Source organism: Hyperoodon ampullatus, assembly GCF_949752795.1.
Source record: "Hyperoodon ampullatus genome assembly, chromosome: 1".
Lineage (NCBI taxonomy): Eukaryota > Metazoa > Chordata > Mammalia > Artiodactyla > Ziphiidae > Hyperoodon > Hyperoodon ampullatus.
In genome coordinates this window covers 142,025,269-142,048,604 of record NC_136914.1, presented here as the reverse complement: position 1 = coordinate 142,048,604, position 23,336 = coordinate 142,025,269, and positions in this window count along the sequence as shown.

The following is a 23,336-nucleotide window of genomic DNA, read 5'->3' as shown; positions in this document are numbered from 1 at the left end:
ATCTTTAAAAAGAAGAAAAATAATGTGGGACAATTGATACATGCCTCACAGGGGAGCTTAGAAGGTTAGTAACATAATACCAATATAAAAGGCTTAGAAGAAAAGTGGCCCCTAAGAGTGAGGTAGAATTATACATGATGTGTCCTGAGCAAATTGGATTATTCCAGAATGGCTATAGGCCCTAGTTTCATGAATAATCCTTTAAAAGCAAAGACATAAATCCTGGAGGTTAAGTTACAGCTTGATGAAATATTTGAAATGACCAAATTTGGAATTCAGACTTTGTTGTACTTCAGAGGTATGGAAGAGCTACAACTACCATTTCTTACAAGTTGTCCAGAATAATGTCTTATTATTCTCTCCTCTCTCCATAAATTGGTGTTTATTAGGCTAACCAACTTTTTACATAAGTTCTGCAGGCATATACAGTGGCTGCTACCAGATAAAAAGGGTGAAGACATTTTAATGCACTGCTGGTCATGGCCTTAAATTCTTCATCATTTCTATTTCTTTCCTACCCATCCAATATCTTTGTTAAAATAACAAAGCACAGCAGTTAACATTTTAAACACTTACTCATATTACTTATGCATTATAAAGTGATAATACTGGGAACAAATGTCAAAGAAGTAAAATTTTTCAGTACATATTAATTCTTACCAACTATTGCAAATTTAAATCTTGTTCTAACTCATTAAAAGCATTTTCCTAAATTCAAAGTCATTCATTGACACTCTATGGACTCCCAGAACTAGTACTTTGGTGCTTGAGAACAGCCTGGATAGAAATAGCCCTCACAGAAAGCTCTCTTTAAATTTTTTGGGGAGAATAAGTTTTATCTTTTATAAATACCACTCACAGCTGATCAGAAACAAGGTATTAACATGCTTTTTTAGGACTAGCTCTTAGTTCACCTGGACAGGATTTCCAGATTTTTACAGCTTTCTGTTCTATGTGGCCTCAGTAGAAGAAAAGTATTCACCTCAGTTTCTAAATCTTTTCTGGAGGGAATACCATACCCTAGATTTGCCCAGACCTCTCAGAGAGTCTCTTTCAGGTAAAAAAAAAAAAAAAAAGTGTTTTTTTTCTCTAATTTCTCTGTTTTTCTAAGAGATTCATTTCCTTTAAAATGACCAACTGGCATAAAAGCTAATATATACTAAAGTACTTTCTCTTATAAGTTCTTCAGGCTTCTGCTAGTTCATAACTATTCCTTTCTAGAACCTTCTGGCACCAATTTACTTCTTAAGGGAACCTTAGATTTTTATCATAGCCTTTATTTTAAAGATGACTTGAACAGCAAACTCAAGTTTTGAAGAGTTTATATAAGTTTCCTCGCTTAACTAAAGAGCCCATAGTCTAAACAGAAACTCAAATACAAAGGCTCTCTTGATAACCAGAAAAATGATATTGCTGGAAATTGTTTAAATTCTACTGATAATGCAACCCATTCCCAGCAAAACAAAATGAATGTTCATATGGATATTTTGTTATGAAAATAGGTTTCCTTTTGTTTTCCATGGTATTTATTGTTTTGACAGCTCTTGGTAAGAAAAGCACAGCTACATCTATGGATATAATTTTCTTTGATGTAAATTTCTCTTCTGTTATTTCCCTTACCTACCATTTGCAATTTTGTGTCACTTTATGGAGCATCTGTGATGCTGTTAACTTTATTTCTTCAAACAAATAGAGTCATTTAGTCTAGATCTGCTCCAATAGCTTAAAAATCCTCATTAAACAACCAAGTATTCCTAATTAAAGCAAATACCGAACTCTTAAAGGGCCATTGGAAAATTCCACTGATGTTTGACACTGTGGGCAAACCAGCAATGAGGGCTTCTGCTTAAGCTTCTTTAAACTACAAAGGCATTTCTTAGAATGTAAGCCAGGTACTTAACTGGTGCAACTTTTCCAAAGAATTCCAGAAGTAACTCTTAGCTTCTTGAGTTGATAAATCAAAAGCTATAAATAAGACCTTATCTTAGGAAATTATTTCTGGACACTTACTGCACAATATTTTGTTGTATAACAAACAAACAGTTTTGAAGGAAAAAGCATCCTGAATTCGAACAAACCTTAGTGTGGGTATTGAAAATGGTCTATCCTGAACCTCTTAAAAGAGCAGCATCTCAACCGGTATATTTTTATTAATTCAAGTAAACATGACCTCTGGCATAATCCTGGTTATACTCCCATTAATGGAGACAGCCAGTTGCTTTTGAATCACCTCTTCACTTAAGATAATCATGAATAACACCAGAGAATAATGTTTCTCTTCGGGATGTTAAGTTTTCCCCAAAATGTAGAAAACCTGATTGCTGGAAAGGCATTGTGCTGATATAATTAAATGCCGTTTTTCTTCAACGTAGGTGTATTTCAAAGTAACAGTTAAAATAATTGTAACAAAAATGTGCACAAACACAATACCAAAATAAAAATATATAAAAAAGAGTGGCTTCGTCGGTTTGGGCTGGTATAACTAAGTACTATAGACCAGGTGGCTTATAAACATCAGAAATTTATTTCTCACAGTTCTGGATATTGGAAGCCCAAGATGAAGGTGTCAGCATGGTTGAGTTCTTCAGAGGGTCTTCTTACAGATTGCAGAGTGCCAACTTCTTGTGTCCTCATATGGCAAGCAGAGAAGGGGAGCAGGTTCTCTCATGACTCTTATAAGGGCACCAATCCCATTCACGAGGGCTCCATCATCATGCCCTCATCTAATCCTAATTACTTCCCAAAGGTCCCACCTCCTAACACCATCACATTAGGGAGTAGGGTGTCAACATATGAATTGGGTGTGGGATGACACAATCAGTCCCTACCAGAGAATAAAGTAAAAATGATGTCTACCCCACTTTTGTCCCCCATTGCTCCTGCCTGGAGGCAGTTTTACCAGTTTCTTATGTATCCTCCCATAGAATTCATTGTCTCTCTCTCTCTCTCTCTGAATTGATCATGGTGTTCTGCCTTAAACTTAGAATGTTTGCTTGATTTGGAAGAAATGGTTTTCCTTAGTTTATGTAACTACCAACAGATTCCTAAATCCATCAAATATTATCTTCAAAACAAGTAAATTCTCAGAGTGATGTTATACATCTTTGTCCTCACTGCTTCTGTTCACACACATACAGTGAGAGGATATTTGCCCTCTTTCAGAATCTCTGTAGCAGACAGAATAACAAAAAACACTGGAATTATCTCTTGAGTGTCTCCAGCGTAGCCAGTATAACATTATATCAGGCAATCTCTATATGTTATATTATTTAATCCTCACAACAAATATAGAAATTATTGCCTCTCATCCCTAGATGCAGATTGAGGTTTAAGATTGAAAGGCTGGCCAGTAACTGAAATGCAGTTCAACACAGGTTTATCAGATAACAATTTCAAGTAGAATCTGGAGTTGTGGAGATTATATGACTCTATTATTTGGCTCTATCACTCCCTTCCTTCTTTCCTTCCTTCCTTCCTTCCCTCCTTCCTTCTGTTTGCAGTTAATCAATATCATTATGTCATTTAGATATATTTTAGGTTACTACAGAATTATTATCAAAAATACAATTCGGGGCTTCCCTGGTGGCGCAGTGGTTGAGAGTCCGCCTGCCGATGCAGGGGACACGGGTTCGTGCCCCGGTCTGGGAAGATCCCACATGCCGCGGAGCGGCTGGGCCCGTGAGCCATGGCCACGGAGCCTGTGCTCCGCAAGGGGAGAGGCCACAACAGTGAGAGGCCCGCCTACCGCAAAAAAAAAAAAAAAAAAAAAAAAAAAATACAATTCAAGGAATATTTCTAAATAGTTTGGGAAGAAAAAATCCTAAAAATATTCTTGACAAAATTATCCTTAATAACTCACTCCTCAATTTCAAAATATCTAGAGATAAATTTTAAAAGTGTCCTGGAAATTCAGATGCAGTAAATTTCACTTATGAATTTTAGGATTGTAAGCTTGTCACAAAAGTATCATGAAAGCTGATTCCTTATGAATAACCAAAAATTGATAAAAATCAATAAATACTCAGAAAAGAAAGACTAGAGTACAATGCAATTGACATGTTGACTTGCCTGAGTAATTGACCCGGAGTACTTTTTGAGCTCTTCTTCATCTCTTTCAGTTCTGTTAACATGTTGAGATATATTTAAAGTTTTGTTTTTCTTATTTGAAACTTAACTGCCATAACGAAGTGAGGCATAAACCTAGTATTGCTGTCTCTATCATTTCTCTCTTTTTAAGCATGAGGCAATAATTAAACGATTATATATTGATTTAGCAGATATTTAAAGAGACCAAAGACAAGAAAGTATACTAGAAAATGTGTTGAGTTCAGTCCCAGAATGACATGAATTAAGCCTTTTTTTCTATATTCCTTTAGTCTGCAAATTCATTCCATATATAAATAGGCTAAATCTATTTAGAATATGACATAGACTAAGTCATTATATCATTATCACTGTTATTATTTTGCACCTTGGTCTCTTTATCTATAGTGAGCATTGTGCCAGCTGAGCAATCTCCAAGGTCACTTCAAGGACAAATGTTTCATCCTATTTTTGTTTTGAGAACTTGTGTTTCTAGACTCTGTGAAAGTTGGGACTGCTGGGAAGAAGGAGGATTTTATCAAAGGTGCACATGGAGCTCCCTAGTGGATAGACTTCTTAGCTTTACGGCTTCCTCGAGTTCTCAGATTGTGCTGGTTACTGAGTCCTCTTTGCTGCCTGGTCTCTAATTAAAATAAGATCTGTGATATCAGAGGAAATGAGGAACAGTGGGTTCTGGCATGAAAAGCATTTCACATTTCCTTTGGACATTTGGGATTTTGAGTGAGTTGTGGGACCTCACCTCTGGTGACTTGATGACACCATCCATTCTAAACAATGTGCTCTCCTCTCTTTATAACACAGAACTACCATTTAGGACGTAGTTGTCTTGTCTGAAACATAGCTATGACTACCAGGATTAGCCCTGCTTTGTTATAGAATTTTTATGAAACGTGTTAAATGTTTAAATTCAGATATAATGGAGGCTTTTCTCTAACACCACATCTGGTTGCTATTCAACTAAGAAATGTTGATGGCAAAATATATAAAGCTATTATTAGTGTAATAGTTTATTCTAAATAGTTTGCATAAGAACAGTTAATGGGGAGGAACCAAGGCATTAAATTGAAAGACTAAAAAGAGATTTGACCGTCTTGTTTCTCTGAGCTGGAGAAACAGCCAGATGCCTAGAGGAAAGGCTGTCTGCTGCCCTCCTGCCATTGTGTCTTCCTACTGGAATTTCATAATGAGAAATGGATCTATGCTTACCCAGAAGATGCAGAACATCCAGAATCAATTCCTTGAGGATAAGATTACTTTGCAACACGTCAAACTCTATCACTGGAAATTTGCCACAGACACGGGATCTTTCTTCACATATTTCATACTATCTTTTATCCATAGTCTGAACGTTCTGCCAAGCATTTATTCAGTATCATTACATTGATAAATGGTCTTCAAGATATTTTCCACAAGCATTCTGTAAACTCTGCTGAAATAGCCTTTCCCAGAAGGGAGAGCTATGAAAGACATTAGAATGCCAGTCAAATGTTAAGATTTAGCCAAAAAAGAGTTAAAGACATTTAAAGCTATGAATTCTACCAAAGGCAATTTCTTTTCATTTTTCCTTTGGAATTTTTAGTTTTCTTTCTGAAAGTTGCATATATTAAAGTTGTACGAATGTAATAAACTCAGGTCAGTGTGGTGATATAATGGAATTACACTTTAAATTTAATAATTGACTGTTCTTTGTGGACTCACCATGACAAACTACAGAAACTAGAAAGCTGTGTTTTTTCTATTGTGTTTCACTATGTTTCCTCCAGTGCAGTTTGATTTTTATCCATAGGGTGTTGACATCATTTCCTTTCTAAGTGGCCATTGTTTAACTCTGGTGGAGAGGGACAGGAAGAGGGCAGTATATTTATTTATATAAAAGTTTCTTGTCAGGAAAATGTTTTCTTGGGTACTTTATTTCCTCATTGTCAAATGTAAGGTTCTTATAAAAAGATAGTGGAAGAGTTTTACATCTAATACAGAAACATGGTAGTTTGTTTCTGTTTGTGGAGCTTTTCCTTACCTTCATATCACTTTTAATAGACATGTTTTATTTTGGATATTACTTTTTATCCTCTCATAAATTCCAGAAAGATATTTTGACACTAAGATCCCCTGAAATTAAAAAAAAGAAAAGAAAAAACAAAAATCAAATACACTCATGTTTAGTGAAGATTGAGTTGTCTTCCATAATTCAACAGTCTATTCTTAGAGCAAATCCTGCTAAAATGGAAAGGATTAAACTCTGAGTTGATCAAAAGATTGGAGGAAACTTGGGGTTTCAGTTCAACTTAGAGGCTGAGTTAGAAAGCAGTGAGAATGGAATAATAATGGAAAAGTATATGATTCCCTGAAGTATGCTTTAATCCCTTTTTTCCTTCTCTTTGCCAAGGTCTTTTTTTTTCAGAAATAGGGTTTAGAAAATAAGGACAAAATGTGATCTTTTGGATCAGATAGAGGTCATTTTTCTCTATATTTTTAATGATAGTATAGGAAGTATTTCCTTGGGCATTAGTAAATCTAAGGTTAATTTTTTCAAAGACTAATATAAACTTTACCTGATGCCTAAGGTGTTTTAATCACTCAACTAAATACTTTATTATCATCAGTCATTATATCCTCACAAGAACACTGGGAGAGTTTGGTTCAATTATCAACCCACTTCAGAGGACAAGGAAAACTCAAGCTTGCCTAAGATTTTGCAGTTGGTAAATTGTAGAGCTGGTATTTTAAACCCAGGCAGCCTGACTTCAGAGCCTGCACTCTTAACACGGTTATACTGCTTGCCTAATGTGAGACACTATTCACCAAGCATACCTGTTCTCAATGAACATTACTTTAAGTATATTTAAGAGAGCATAATATAAAAATATATGTGCTTCCATCCTCACCATCACCTCTACCTTTAAGAAAACAAAACATTTATCACCAGGGATCCAGGCACTGTGCTAAGCCTTAAGAGACACAGAGGTGAATCACATAGAGATTTTTCTCTCTTACATCTCAAAGCCTGGTGATGGAAGAAACTACTCTGTTTATTTATTTGTTGGATTGTATGTTTTTTTAAATGATAACTGCAGTTTCATCTAAGATAATAAATTCAAATAATTTCAAGAATAGTTCTTAATTGACTTTACATGTGGCCAACATGAAAATCTTATTTTGTATGCAATAAACATAAGTAATGTCTATGCATGATTACATAATGATAAATTATTCATATTGTTCCATAAAGAAAATGTGCCATTTCTTCAAGCAAACTATAATATCTGACTGACAGGTGCATGGTAATTTTAGTTCTTATAGCATCCTAATGAACTTTCCCTTAACTCATAGTCTTGATGACACCACAGGTACTGACAAAGTAGCCTTATGATGTGGAAGGCATTGCAGTGGAATGGGAAAAAAAAATCATAGGCTCAAGGATCAGAAAGTAGTGTTTTCATACCACTTCTGACCTTACAAGTACTGGGACTTTAGACTGTGTCTTCATTTGTCAAAACATAGATACATGTTTCCTATCTCAAGGACTAGGTAGTTTTAAGATGAAATGAGATGTAAGGAAAGCACTTTACAATATAAGGGGGCTAGCACAGTGGCTGTCATAGCTTGGGCTGTCAGTGAACACCATTCACTTTTGCTAAGCCCCCAAATCTTTTAGTAATTCATGGCAACAACTAGACTGACTAAGTAGAGTTTCTACAAGGAATACGACTGTCACTATCATAGTGGAAATGTATTTGATGGGAATAATATTACAAAGCTAAAGTAAAGCAGACTAGTCTCATCTCTCTTGTTTTGTATTCTCTCCAGATGCCTAAAGGAGAGGCTGTCCACTGCCCTCCTGGCATTGTGTCTTCCTACTGGAATTTCATAATGAGAAATGGATATTCAGCTGGTTATTCCTAGCTTTCAGGGCACACAGACAAAGACTATTTGGATGTTTCCTGTGCAGATATTGTGCCTATAAGGAGAGTATTTCAAAAGATTAAAATTAAAGAACACACACACAAGAGAAGCTCTGGACTAATCCCTCATCAGTTCATTCTCTTTCCTTCTCTATGACCACTGAATCTTCTTCAGAGGTTTTAAAATCCAACTTCTCATGAAAGTACAAACGCAGAAATAGAAAATGACTTGCTTAGAACCTGGTGTGCAACTCAGGTGTCCTCACTTCCAAACCATCTTTCTTCCCAGGCAACACAGTGTCAGCAATGTCTACATTACTGCATACAGCTAAGCAGACCTGTGGTCTAATCTCTGTACTGTTCACATTTAACAAGATATCAGCCCAGGGACTTTGAGCAATCATCTCTATCTTTACTGTGATTTTCCCTTCGGAAGAAGTTCAGAGGATTTATAGGGCATTTAAATCAACACATCTTCTTAAATATCATCTGGAGACATTTCTCCCATCTCCAAAGTTTAATTTTTATACAGGAGCTAAAATTGTGCACAACTCTTACCCGCCATCCCCATGTATTGGGTTGGCAAAAAAGCTCCTTCGTTTTTTAAGTGAAAGTAAAAGATACATTTTTCATTTTCACCAAGAACTTTATTGAGCAACATATTCACCGTTTCGTTCCACTACCTTGTGCCATTTTTAAGGCAACTTCGTAATTCCATCTTCCCAAAACGTTTAATCTTTTTGAGCAAAGAACTGTTTCAGGTGTCTTTTACAGTCTTCCAGGGAATTGAAATTTTTTCCATTAAGACAATTTTGTAAAGACCGAAATAAATGGAAATCAGAAGGTGCTATGTCTGGTTAATACGGTGGATGAATCAGAACTTCCCAGCCAAGCTGTAACAGTTTTTGCCTGGTCATCAAAGAAACATGCAGTCTTGCGTTATCCTGATGGAAGATTATGCGTTTTCTGTTGACTAATTCCAGACGTTTTTCGTCGAGTACTGCTTTCAGGTGGTCTAATTGGGACAGTACTTGTTAGAATTAATCGTTTGGTTTTCTGGAAGGAGCTCATAATAGAGGACTCCCTTCCAATCCCAGCATATACACAACATCACTTTCTTTGGATGAAGACGGGCGTTTGGTGTGGTTGGTGGTTGTTGATTTCACTTGCCCCACGATCTCTTCCGTTCCACATTGTTGTACAGTATCCACTTATCATCGCCCGTCACAATTTGTTTTAAAAACGGAACGTTTTCATTATGTTTCAGTAGAGAATTGCATGCAGAAATATGGTCAAGGAGGTTTTTTTAGTTTAATTTATGTGGAACCCAAACATCAAAGCAATGAACATAACCAAGCTGGTGCAAATGATTTTCAATGCTTGATTTGGATATTTTGAGTATATCACCTACCTCCTGCATAGTATAACGTTGATTGTTCTCAGTTAATGTCTCTATTTGATCGCTGCCAACTTCAACTGGTTTACCAATTGAGCATCGTGGAGCATCATCCAGCAAGAAATCTCCAGCACGAAACTTTGCAAACCACTTTTGACATGTTCGATCAGTCACAGTACCTTCTCCATACACTGCACAAATCTTTCTCTCTTTTTTAAAATATTTTTTAAAAATACTTATTTATTGGCTGCACCAGGTCTTAGTTGCCGCAGGAGGGATCGTCGTTGCTGAGTGCGGGATCTTTGTTGCGGCACGCGGGATCTTTAGTTGCAGCATGCAGGCTCTTAGTTGTGGCATGCGGGATCTAGTCTTGCGTTTCAGTTGCGTTTTTACCTTTCTTGAAATAATAAAGCATAATATGCCAAAAATGTTGCTTTTTTCTTCCATCTTCAATATTAAAATGGCTACACAAAAATTTACCAATTTTGATGTTTTTTTTAAAATGCATGCTGATATGACAGCTGTCACAATACAATCTACTAAAATTGTTTTTTTTGTGTGTGTGTGTGGTACGCAAGCCTCTCCCGTTGCGGAGCATAGGCTCCGGGTGCGGAGGCTCAGCGGCCATGGCTCATGGGCCTAGCTGCTCCGCGGCATGTGGGATCTTCCCGGACCGGGGCGCGAATCCGTGTCCCCTGCATCGGCAGGCGGACTCTCAACCACTGCGCCTCCAGGGAAGGACACTAAAATTGTTTTGAATGAAGTTAAAGACAACTAAGCACTACTAGAACCATGTTATGGAAAAAAACGATGAACCTTTTGGCCAACCCAGTATATAGCACCTCATCGCTGTTCTTCTCCATCCCCTTCCATTTACTTCTCACTCTTAACTTGTCCCACTCCCTCTAATGGGAAAAGTCATCCTTCTCTGAATCTGATGCTCTTATAGCAAGGAACACCTCCTCTATAATCAGGGGAATAGTGTCCTTCATCATCTTGTTATGGTGACTTATAATTAGTACTTATTTCAACTCTCTTCTACAAAGTCTTAAATATTAACATGGAAAATAAAACTAGTCAAGTAATTATTTTCTCAGGCGATGGTCAAGGCAATGTAGGTTGTTCCAAGGAAACTCCCTCCACTGACCTGGAGCCACTAAAACCTCACTTTGATTCATTGTTGACAAAGAAATAAAACAGGTTATAAGAGTATACTCAGGGTTACTAAGGCATATCTGGCTTGGAGTCAATACAACTTACTGTGTTTTCTCTTTATTTTTTGACTGTCTTTCTATGTGTTTGTTTCCTCTGCTAGACTGTGAGATCCTTGGGGCAGGACTGTATCTTATTGGTTGTTTTGTGCCACAGGCCTGGTATTTTACCTACAATAAATTGGCCACTCACTAAATGTTCAAGAAAGAATAAATGGAAGAACAAATGAAAATCTCTATGAAAACTAAAATTTTGTAGGTATTGAGTACAGGGGAGAGCAAAAGGAGAAAGGATTGCCCTCCCAACTTGCTAACCCAAGCTGATGCCAGAAATCTGAGTTGAGCTGTGTTAAAGATATCCCTCCCTCCCAGACTCAATTCACTCATCTTCCTTTAAAACCCATACAGGGACTGGAGCAGAGCCGTCTCATTCACTGTCTGGGAACATCAAGGCAGCTTTCCTTTGTGGTCTGTGGTTGGCGACAGCAGAGGCTAACAGATTCCATCTGCCTGGCTCTGGGCTGTAATCCCCTTTGCTGGCCTCTCGACTGTGAGGACACAGCCCAGCAAGGCCAGGGGGGAGCCTTCATGCCTGCTCTTCTCTGCTGCCTGTTTCCCTGACAGGTTTTTATTACTTCTTCTCTGCATAAATAGCTAGTCTACCAGGCCAGCAAGTTCTTTAGATTTTACACATTATGCAGTGTCAAAAGTAGCATAAATCTGAGTCTCCCACACCTGAACTCCCTCCCACACACACCATCACCAGCTAACACAGGGTCTTTCTTTACATTGAAGTTGCCAGCTGTGCAAAGGGAGAGAAATTAGCAGCTCTCCCAGCCAAAGACCTCGATAAGGATGAGTGCATATTGATAAGATGGGCTGTGGCTATATCACCTAGATTACAAATCCAGTTTGGAAATTACAAAGGTGCCTTAATACCATAAGCAAACACTGTAAACTTTAAAAAAATTCCATCTCTCTTATCTGATTGAGACTGATACAGGTTATCTCAGCAGCTAAATGGCAATGCATTTTAAATGAAACAGGAGGCAAATCTAGGTACTTTGTGTAAGCAGAACAGAATTGAGGGAAAAAAACACTAGTGCCTTATCTCACAGGGTCCCTCGGAAAAAATAATGTTACTCTCAAAGAAAAATTTTAGCTGACAAGAGTGTCCAGTTGATAATTCCATGGCCTTTAATAATTTACCTAATTTTATCTTTAAAATGCAATAAATTTGATTTTGAAGTTGAGTGTAGTTTAAGATAAACTGATAAAACACAGCAAAATAACTCCCAGTGCTCTCAAAATTGCTTTTCCACTGATATCAAAATCAAAGTGAGATTGAACATTGGATAAACTAAGCTGAATTTATAACATTTTGCTCCCAAAGAGGCATTCTCCTTTTATATATGAAGGGCTAACAGCTGCATATTTATATTGTGATGCGCACTGATGTGATTTCAAGGGTTTCTCACCTGTATGCATAGCAGACATACCTGGCCCATGAAAATTCCCAAGAAACAGGTTTTCTGTCTCCTTTTTTTTTTTCCCAGTCTAAAATTAACAATGTTGCATTTTATACAAAGGCGGTGTTTCAGTGAAGTAGCTATTACCTACATTCAAAGAAAAGTGTTATTGAAGAATTAAATGTATCATTATGGAAGAGACAGAATCCAAAAGCCAGTCATTTTCAATGCTAACATAGTCACACTCTAATTTAGATTTGTTTATAATCATCTGCTATGATTCATAGTCATTTAGATAACATCACATTACTAATAACTTTATAAATCATCAAATGTACAGCATAAAGAAAACCTATCTAATTGAAAATAGAATTAACATAAAGCAAAGGTATTTTTAAATGTTGGTGTAAAGAAATTGTGATCATTTTATGTTTTTTAAAAAGTCATTGGAAGCAGAGGTCATTTGTAAGAGCAATTTTGTGCCATACTCAGTGAACATGAATAAAAGGAAAGACACTTGATTTGCATTCAGTATAGATCACTGAGTAATTTTAGAGAACTTCTAGTCTCTGGTGCAATAAGAAAATGAACATTACAGTCTTGAATGAAATTCACAGAAATAGTCTCAGGACAGTAAATTGCCTATAAACTCTTGCCTAGTAGAAAGCACTCTGAAATACTGAATAACATCAAAGAAATATGTATATATCATGAGTTCTCCATCCAAGAGTCTAAAATTGACCTCCTTATCAGTTCCATAATTCTTTCACTTGATGATAATTACTTTTCACATTAACTTAATTCTTAACTCTCATCTTCAGATCTTTTCATCTCTCCTCTATCTGCTCTAATTTCTTTTAAGAGAGTTTCCCAAATCATGTCTCTGTTGTATTGTGTCAAAGTAAATAACTATTCACCAGCCAGCTATATGGCATTAAATGATGCAGTAACTATCTGGACCAATGTTTCTTTAGGTCACTGCCATCCCTAAAACATCAACTGGCAGTTCTACAGCTTTTCCATAATATTATTCTTCATAATGATACCCTATAGGTGGTACAGGATTCTCAAATATTTTTATTCCTTTTCCAGTAAACATATGTCAGTTACCTGATATGCAAAGGCATAATATTGGTATTATCACAGAAAGACTAAATTACTTTTAAATTAATAATTAAATAAGTCTTATAATTTGTGGAAAATGCAAAAACATGGGGAAGGTATCTTCGATTTTGATATTAATCAAATAATTGCAAATTTTAAAAATGAGTTGCTGTTGTTCAAGTATTCCCAGTGATTAAACAAAATGCTGTGTTTAGGAGCATTTGAGATTATTATAATTGGCCCAACATTCTTGGAGGAGCATTTGGTTGTATGTTTTAAAGGCACGAAAATGTGTGTTACCCTAATCCACAGATCCCATCTCTAGGAATATTTTCTAAGGCAGCATTAATAGGTATGCAAATATATATTTATAAGAATTTCATTAAAGTTTTATTTATAGAGTATAAACATGGATATATAATACATGTGTATATATATCATGCTTCATTCAAATAATAAAGTGATGTGATGACAAGATAACAGTCTGGAAGTATATACATTTATTGGTAAGGAAAGATGTTTATGTTTTGTTTTGACTGATAAGATTAGCTAATAGCAGTTGGCAAATTATAAGCAATTTGTGTAAAAATTGTTATACATATAAGGGGATGTGTCTACAATGTATACACTAAAATATATACAATGGTTTTCTCTGAGTAATTGAATTATAGAAGATCCTATTTTTTTCATTTCTGTTTAATAATAGTTTTGGATTTTCTACAGTAACTATGGATGGTATGATTTTTTAAAACATTCTAAAATAAAAATTCACTTAAAAATAGGAATTTATTACTGGCATATTTGTTCATTATCTACTCATTAGATATAATGAACAAAAATATTTCATTTCTCAGCTAAGCTTGAAAAAAATTCTGTATATACTCTATACATGATATTGTTCCACCTGGGTGACAACCACATCCCTTACTTCTAATGGTTATCCTTAAATTCTCTTCTTCCAGGTAGTCTGTGTGGAACCATTTATAGGAATCACCATTTGTAATTGGAAGGGCAGGCAATAGCAAAAGTAGATCAACTCCAAGGAATATGAGTGTTCTGAAGGAATTAGCACAGGGAAGAGAAAACATATTTCCAGGGCTGTGAGGAAACCCTTCAAGGCTGCCATCAGTGCTACAGCGACTCTTCAACATATTTCAGTAGGAAATGGGCCACTGTCACTAAGGGACATGATAAGGAAAAACAGTCCAGGCATCTGAGAAATGAGAGTCCTTGGTTGATTAGTCCAAATCCATCATCTTTATTAGTAAAATGAAAGCACATCTTCTGCATGTGGTCACTTTGACCTGTGAAGTACAGCATATCATTCTTTCCTCAAGCATTGCTCCCATTGTCCCATCCACTGAGTGCTGGACATTTTCTCATGATGAGACATGTTTTGTCTTTCTAAATAGAATCCATGGAGAAATTTATACATAAATGCTGAGCACTCCTTGCTTCTATGTCACTGCACTCTTTGTCCAAGGTGATGCCCCTGTAAACTGCAATCTTATAGTTAGATTATTCATCAGAAAATATGTAAATTCTACAAGAACTGGAACTATGTCTTATCCACCACTTTATATCTAGCACTAGATACAAAGAAGACATCCAATTAATGCTTGTTGAATGAATGAATGAATGGTGAATAATGAATGAGAACATGAGTTAAACAATAGTAATTGAAAGTGAAGTGTTTATACATGAACAGTCATGAAGAACTATGAAAAGTAAAAAACACCAGGTAGACTTAATTATATGTGACCATTTAAAGCATGATGAATATGGTATCAGTAAATAACAGGGAATATTAAAATTATTTTCTAAAAGGTGCTAGGTTAACTAGATAGCAATTAGATAAAGCAGTTTAATCCACATTATACACCAGACAACAAAATTCCATATGATCTAAAGTGCCACAGAAAAAAAGAATATTAAGTATTCATCAATTCTCTGAAGAAGAGCTAATGAATATGTAAAATGATAAATACCTAAGCTTCCTAACATAGAAGCAGTAGAAGAAATGCTAAACTAAATAATCAACATTCAGTGATACAAAAATTCTAAACTACTGTAAAAGTTTAAAAGTAGTAAAACTTTGTATTTTTAAATACAAATTGATTGGAAAATTGGAAAAAAAATTCTCCAGTGACTAGGTATAAAATATGATTCATCAATTCCCTCAGGAGAAAGTGCACTTAGAAAACCAACATATTGGGGCTTCCCTGGTGGCGCAGTGGTTGAGAGTCCGCCTGCCGATGCAGGGGACGCAGGTTCGTGCCCTGGTCCAGGAGGATCCCACATGCCGCGGAGCGGCTGGGCCCGTGAGCCATGGCCGCTGAGCCTGCGCGTCCGGAGCCTGTGCTCTGCAACGGGAGAGGCCACAACAGTGAGAGGCCCACGTACTGCAAAAAGACAAAAAAAAAAAAAAAAAAAAAGAAAGAAAGAAAAGAAAACCAACATATTGAAAAGTCTGCAATCTCAATAATAAGGAATCAGTAGAATTAGAAAAAAACCAGCATGGCACCATTTTTCACCTGTTGAATCAGCCATTAAAAACTGTTAACAGCTAATGCTGTTTCAGAGCACACTAAAAATGGTAAAGTAAGTCATACTTTGCCCACAGCAAAGTAAATTAACACTATCCTTTTGGAAAACAATTTGGCAATATGTTTCAAGTACTATAAAAATGTTTGCTTTGTTCTAATATTCCCATTTTATAAGGCTCACCCATTTGAAAGTAACACAAGAAGTACCTCTCTGTATTCATTGCTTTTTATTTATAGAAGTGAAAACTGAGCCAAAAATGTCCAAGAATAGGGAAAAAGTTAAGTAATTTTGGAACATCCATTCAAAAGAATATGAAGGAGCAATTTCAATGAGAGCTATGGATATGAAAAAATTATGGATAAGAAAAAGTACAATATTATATACATAATATGACTGCAGCTGTGTAAAATACATGCACCTGGGAAAGATGGGATGGAATTATTTTCACATGAGGAAGGGGGAGGACACTTTTATTTCTTGCTTCTTCCATCCTGTTGTCTGGAATAGAGATTTATGAGTTCCAGGGGCTTCTTTCACCTTCATGTGGAGGGTGGCACTGAGGAACAGTCAAGCCTCAAGCTTGAAGTCTGAGGCCCTGCAGACACAATGAAGCTGCCACATCAGCCCTGGGTGGAATACTTCAGATTATTTATCTCAGCTTTTATTAGTTAAGCCTCAGCTGTTTGGGGTTTTCTGTTACTGTTTGTTAGTTTGTTTTTGCTGAATGCATCTGAGCCTAATTGTAACCCATGTGGAATAAAAAATGTCTAGGATTCATTCTATATTTAGCATGAACAAGCAATTCCAAGTTCTAATTAAAATTTTAAGCTAAATATTAATATTTTTATTCTGAACATAGTCTGTTATACTGCATCTTTGAATATCATACATTATGTTTTAAAATGTCCTATTTATCAAGGTGTTTACCAAAATAAGAAATGGTACACTGCAATATTTTGTCATTATTAATAATCATTAAATTCAAAAGTTTCATAAGTAGTTAATCTGACTTGATTCCTATTTTTTCTTGTTTCCAGTTCATTTCCCACCCTAACAATGAGAGCAGTTCTCTGTTTTCAGTTTTTTTTCGCTTTGTTTCAGAACCGTCATATTCCTCTCACGGGAACTGCCTAACTCTGTTTAGTTTTGGCAGCCACAAAATATGTTCCCAGGACAAATGGCCCATGTACACTGTGAAGTGTACACAATTCCCAGGTCAGAATAATGCTACATGCTAACAAGCAGATGCATACAGCTGGCATTTTAAAAGACTTGGCAAAATTCACTCTTTGTTCAGCTTTCTTACAATCCTTATAAGATTTTTCTGAATATTTTATACTGGCCTTATTTTATAACATCTAAATTGAGAAGAAAATTGAATACAAACACATGATACATATACAATGATTAAGTTCCAGGGCTTTTTTTTTTTTTTTTCCAACTTGGTCATCAAAACCTCAGTGTAGTCATTTTTAGAATTAAATATTGTGGATGATACTTATAACAAAATAGGTGTAATGAGGCATTAAGAAAAGTCAGAAATGTTTATTAACATAAGTGCTAAGTCAATGAGATAAAAAGCAAAAAGTAGATTTTATTTTGGCTAGTCAGCTAGAAAATATGTGAACTAAAGAAAAACAAACTTTGCAAAGTTTCCATTTGACTATACACAAAAAGAATAGCATGTAATTTAAAATATTATTCTGTACCAATTCTATGCTACATGGTCAAAAGAAAATAGCTTCTACTTAAGGATTTATAATCCTTAGGAAGGAAGGAAGGAAGAAAACAGATAATGCTATGTTCAAGAAACATTACAGTTAATTTCTCTAGCAAACCTATGTGAATATCCAGTAAATTCTAAAGACAACTATATTTTATATCTATATATATACACATACATGCATAATATACATATGTGTATATATCTCTTTGGAAGAGCCATAAATGTATTCCTCATAATTTTTAGGTTAGCAATTTAAAAAAGAGGTTCAATTCAAAAATGGTCAGTGAAATATTTTTTAATGGGTAAATTTTGTCAAAAATTGTACACAAGTGTCTGAGTCAATTGATTCTGCACATGTTTTCATGATAGAATATTTAGTTGAGAAACTGTTCACTAGGAAGATTGGTAACTCAGTAGTCACTATTTATATCAAGCTATACTCAGGAATTTTTCAAAACTGCAATCAGGAATATAGTCAGAAAAAATAAGACATAGGGTGGTAAATTAAGAGTTAAAGTCACAGGTTCAGCTCGAATGACCTCTCCCCTAAAGAGCCTATTTTAACAGCCTGGTCTGCTTCCTCTGAACAAATATGGCAGTTGGTCATGCCTCTGATATGATTCCTGAGTCTTCTAGCTCACGTTGTAATTTTTTGTGTAAGCCTACAGAGATTATTCCTCCAATCTCCTGCATGGTTCCTCTTCCTCCAGTCTTGCTTCTGTATGATCTAGTGGTTCTCAAACTTGAGCATGCCTTGGAATCATCTGAAAGGCTTGTGAAACCACACATTGGTGAGTCTCCTTCTCCACAGGTCTTGACTGAGTAGCTTTGGGGTGAAGTCCAAGAATTTGCATTTTTAACAAATTTCCAGGCGATAACTATTCTGCTGGTTTTGAGAATATTTGGAGAACCACTGACTGGTCTAATCTTTGCTCCACCAAGGAGACAGAGAGAGCTTTTAAAACAAACACCCAAGGATGTTTAAAGAGTTCTAATATCTTAAATAGTCTATACTACAAGATGCTTTCATTCATATGGCACTTGCCTACTGGAACTTATTTCATTTATTTGTTTGTTTGTTTGTTTATGGCTGTGTTGGGTCCTCGTTGCTGCCCGCGGGTTTTTGAGCTTTCTCTAGTTGCAGTGAGTGGGGGCTGCTCTTCGTTGCAGTGCACGGGCTTCTCATTGCGGTGGCTTCTCTTGTTGTGGAGCACGGGCTCTAGGTGCACGGGCTTCAGTAGTTGTGGCTCATGGGATTGGCGTGAAGATTCTTAACCACTGCGCCACCAGGGAAGCCCTGGAGCCTCTTTCTTACCAGTTCCCTCCTTCACACTCCAGAAACAGTCATGTTAAACTTTTGGGATTCTCAAATGTAATTAGCTTTCTTTCTCTTCAGGGCCTTTATGTCTCTTCTTCCTGGCACACTCATTTCTTCCTCTACCTGGCTAACTCATACTTACATTTCAGGCAGCATATTTTTCTTCTTTCAGGAAGTCTTTCCGTCTCCATTAGAGGTGTTGCTCCTATGTATCCCCTGAATGCTCAACTTCTATTTCAGCCTAGCGATAATACAATAGCTCCTCACTCAGTTAGAGAGTCTATAACGGGCATTGGCAGGATCTTTTTAGCTCACAACTGTCTAGCACAGGACTTAACATGTGCCAGCTGCTCAGTAAAGATCTGGAATGGGTGAATAACTTAATGAATGAATGTCCTAGTTTACCTATCAGACTTTAAGCTTGTGGGATAAGAATTTAGTGCTTGGATTTTTGTCTTCTTCATGGCATCCAGAATAGTCCCCTGTACATGGTAAGCACTATATAGTGATGATTTGGCTAAAAGAAGAGATGAATGGATATAGGGATGGATGAAAGGAAAAGGGGGAACACAGCCAAATACCTAGAAGTAGCTACAGTATTTGGAAAGGTTAGGTAGGAATCTTCTTATACTTACTAAAACAAACAAACAAAACAAACAGACAAACTCTCTGACATGGATTCAAGGAAGCTAACCTATAAAAGGAAAGTAATGGCAAATATCTATTCTAGAAAATTGAAAAATAAATTTTTGAGGGGTTATTCCATCATCTGAAAGTTCAGTATTACAAGACATTAAGCCTTACTAGAAAAGTATTCCTGGAAAATGTGTAGGGAGAGATGTTCCCAACAGAAACAACATTCATATTAATAGAGGAAATGGCAATATCACAATACATTTGTGTAAGTAAAGAGCCATAACACAAGAATATTCAGATGTTGGCTTCAGCTGTGGCTGCCATCTGGTAGGTCACAGTGTGGGAAAAATGAGAGCTGTGACCCAGGAAAGTAAATCATAGGCCTGGGAACTGGAAAATCAGAATTCTGTTCTTGATTTTAGCTGCTGAATTGCTACATGAACTTGAATATGCTGAGTGCTTCAGTTTCCTCATCTATGAAGTGAGGCTAATAAAATTTCCAGTAAGACTATCCATGAATGAACAGCTTTCTGTCAATACAGAAAGCCCTCTGGACATATTACTATTTTGAAGCTACCTCAGATACTATTTTTCCCCAGTCTTAGCCTTCCCCTGTATTCAAGCATGGCTAAACTTCCTGTTATTTTGCAGTTTTGTGGAGTCTGTGTTTTATATAAAGCTGCATTTCCCAAGCTGCTGAGTGCAGTGATTATTCTTGCCTTCAGTGAGAAATTCTGCAGATAACAGAAATAATTGGACTGGAGCAGCTGCTAGCTTTCCCATTTTTTTTAAACAATTATGAATGGTTTCATTTTGTGTATTATTTGCTTCTCTTACATTCTCTTTTCTTGCAGCCTAGAAGTGAAGACTTTCTGTTATAAGCCTTTAGAGATTAAGAACATAAGAAGTAGCAGAACTTGTAGTTGGCATGACATCCAGCAAAGATGGCAGAAAAAACACCATTGAGCAGGAAAGACCACTTAAACCAGAAATCATCCACAGAAAGGCAGTGCAAATATAGGGGGAAAGGAGACCTGAAGAAAAATATTTGACACACAGAAAGACTGTCCAATCCCTCAGGGGGAACTCAGCAACAGAAGCAGGCAAATGCAGCCAATATATAACTTGGGAACATAAAGGTGGGCTTTTCCATACACCTCTAGCAGTGTCTATATTGATTGTCTTTGACTTCGTGGCTCTTCAGGTGGGCAGAGCATTTACTGTCTACCAGGTAGAACTTTTCAGTAGTAGCTTTGCTTATGTGATTCCCCTAGCCTAAAATGCCATTTCATTTCCTCTCTTTTCCCTAATTCTTCAGCATCTCGGTGGAGATGTCTCAAACCTTTCTCAGGTGGAAATATCTGTTCTGTCCTGATGTCTATAACAGAACAAGAATCTCATTATGTCAAAATTATTTTCTCTCTCCAGCCTTATGTGAGCTTCTTGAGAATAGAGATCTTATTCTCCTTCATGTCTGCACTGCTAGTTCCTCACCCAGTGTTCCTGCCACATAGTAGAAGCTATATCAATGTTGGGTAGGATCTCAGCCTTTGGATAAAAAGAGAGAATGCGTGACTGTGACTCAGTGCCAGCTGACATCATCAAGTGCCACTGTCATTACCTGACATAAAACTAAGCACATCTCTGTTTTATCGGGAGTATCATCTATGTTTATGGAAGCCTGTGTACTGCCTCTTTCAGAATTCATAAGTAGCTGTTCTCTCCTTATATTACTACAAAGTCAAAACAGTAAAAGCATCTTACATCACAGACTCGGCATTGGATTAGCTTAATGAGAGTGTTTTCCATTTAAAGATCAATGAAGAAAAATCCAGAGCAATTACTAATTAAATGGAGAGAAAATGTTTTTCTGACTCAGAGCCAATAGATCATTTTCATTGGCAAGATGTTCAGCGTCTCCCTCCATCAAAGTGCCCTGATTTTCAGGGAACTAAGGTTACTGAATTTTTAGAAAGACTTGGGGCCCCCTAATTTAGGAGATGAATCTGGGGCAGGTAGATGTCCAGCATTGGGGCAGCACAATGCTTTGCTTTTTGTAGTGGACACTCAACAGATCCTTAACACATAAATATAATATCTAGAGGATACAAATGTTTTGGGGAAAAAATCTGTTTGGGCTAATGATCTGGGTGATTTCAAATTGAAGCTACCAGATACATTACAGTCTTCAGCCAAGTAACTAATGGCAGTGTACTGTGCCAAATGCTGAATTGTAGAAATTATGACACTCATTTATGAAATGATACCCACTAATAATGCCCTGGTTTTCAAGAATGGCTAAATAAACAATAACACTGGCAACTTGGCAACTTGACCAAAATTGCATCCTATCACAATTTGTCAGTGTTAAGAGACAAAATTCTACAGAAGTGACGATTTTGGTTTTTTTACATTTTTCTAACTTTATCACGTCTTCAAAATGCTTTTTGTCCTACGTCCTATGCTATTTGGGCCTCACTGCTCTCTTTTAAGTAATGATGAGCAGTAAGTTTCCATATATTTCAGCTAATCTCTAAACTAGTTTTTGTCTGTTCAGGTGATTCCTGGAGAAATCCAAATTTCTCTGGAATTGGTTTGGAACTGAACCCACAGTATCTCTGAGTTAGGCCTGTATAGCTATGACATTAGTGAGAGTCTGCTTAGAATCACATTACTCTTTTCTGTGATTATATTCTTCAAGCATTAAAACAAACAAAAATCCTGGGTGGATGGTGAAGTGAGGAGGAAACCAAAATTTGGATCATATTTTCTGATATTTTCACTGGATAAAACAAGTTTTAAGCAGTAGCTCTTCCCTTTCTGTCTCATTTGGGTTTGGCTTCTGAACCTAAGGTGAATTACGATTTATTTCATAGAAATCTTCCCACAAATCTACATTCCTATTGCCAATTCTATGATTAATTAACTAAAATTTTTTAATTGGAATAGATGTTTTTCATCTAAATACATACATACATTATATAATCCTAAACTTTACATTAAACATTATGCTTTCTTAAAATAGTAGATGAGCCTTAAAATAAATACCAAACCGTCAGTTGTGCAAATTATGATGTTTTCTGACCCAGATTTTTTTAAGTGAATCTTTCTTTCCACACTTTTACTGCCAAGCAGGTTCTTGTTCTGGCCAAGAAGGGTAAAGAAACCTCCATGAATACTTTAGATATTTAAGTCACAATAAATATACCCCCCAAAAGAACGAAAAGTAAAGAAAGACTTTTTTAGGTATAATGTACTGATTTTTCTCTATAAAAGAAGGGAAAACCTCCATGAAACTCGATGTTTTTCAAACCCCTTCCCCAGTTTATCCAGTAAACTCAGCACATACATGATATGGCAGAGCCTAAAAGAATACGCTGCCTAATATCTCACACCACAATCCTAAAGCCCTTGTGAATTTTGATTTAGCCTTCTTTATCTTTCGCATGGCTAAATGAAAAACAAACAAGCAAAAAAAAAACTCTGCTCTGCAAACCATTTTAAAAATATGCTTCCTTTCCTTGTCACCCCAATTCCCATTTTCTTAATCTTTACCAGTGCATGCGTGTGCACACACACACAGACACACACACACACACACATGCACACACAGTGATGAAAATGCAAGGGGACACAAGACAGAAAAATAAGCAGATCTGATTTCCTTCTCCATAGACTGCAGAACAGGATACATTTGGACATTAATTTCAGTTAACTCACGTGATCATAGCTTTTGCGAAGCGGTAGCCTAGAAATAAATCACTTTCCCTATATGTAATGTGAGAAGATTCCAAGAGACAAAATGCCACTATTAGAATAGCAAGGAGCACAAGGGTGTCTGGATGAAACCTGTCCAGAATCCCTAATATGTCTGAAAAGCCCAAGTGTTTTTCAGCAGCCCGAGTCGGTGGCTAACCTGGAAG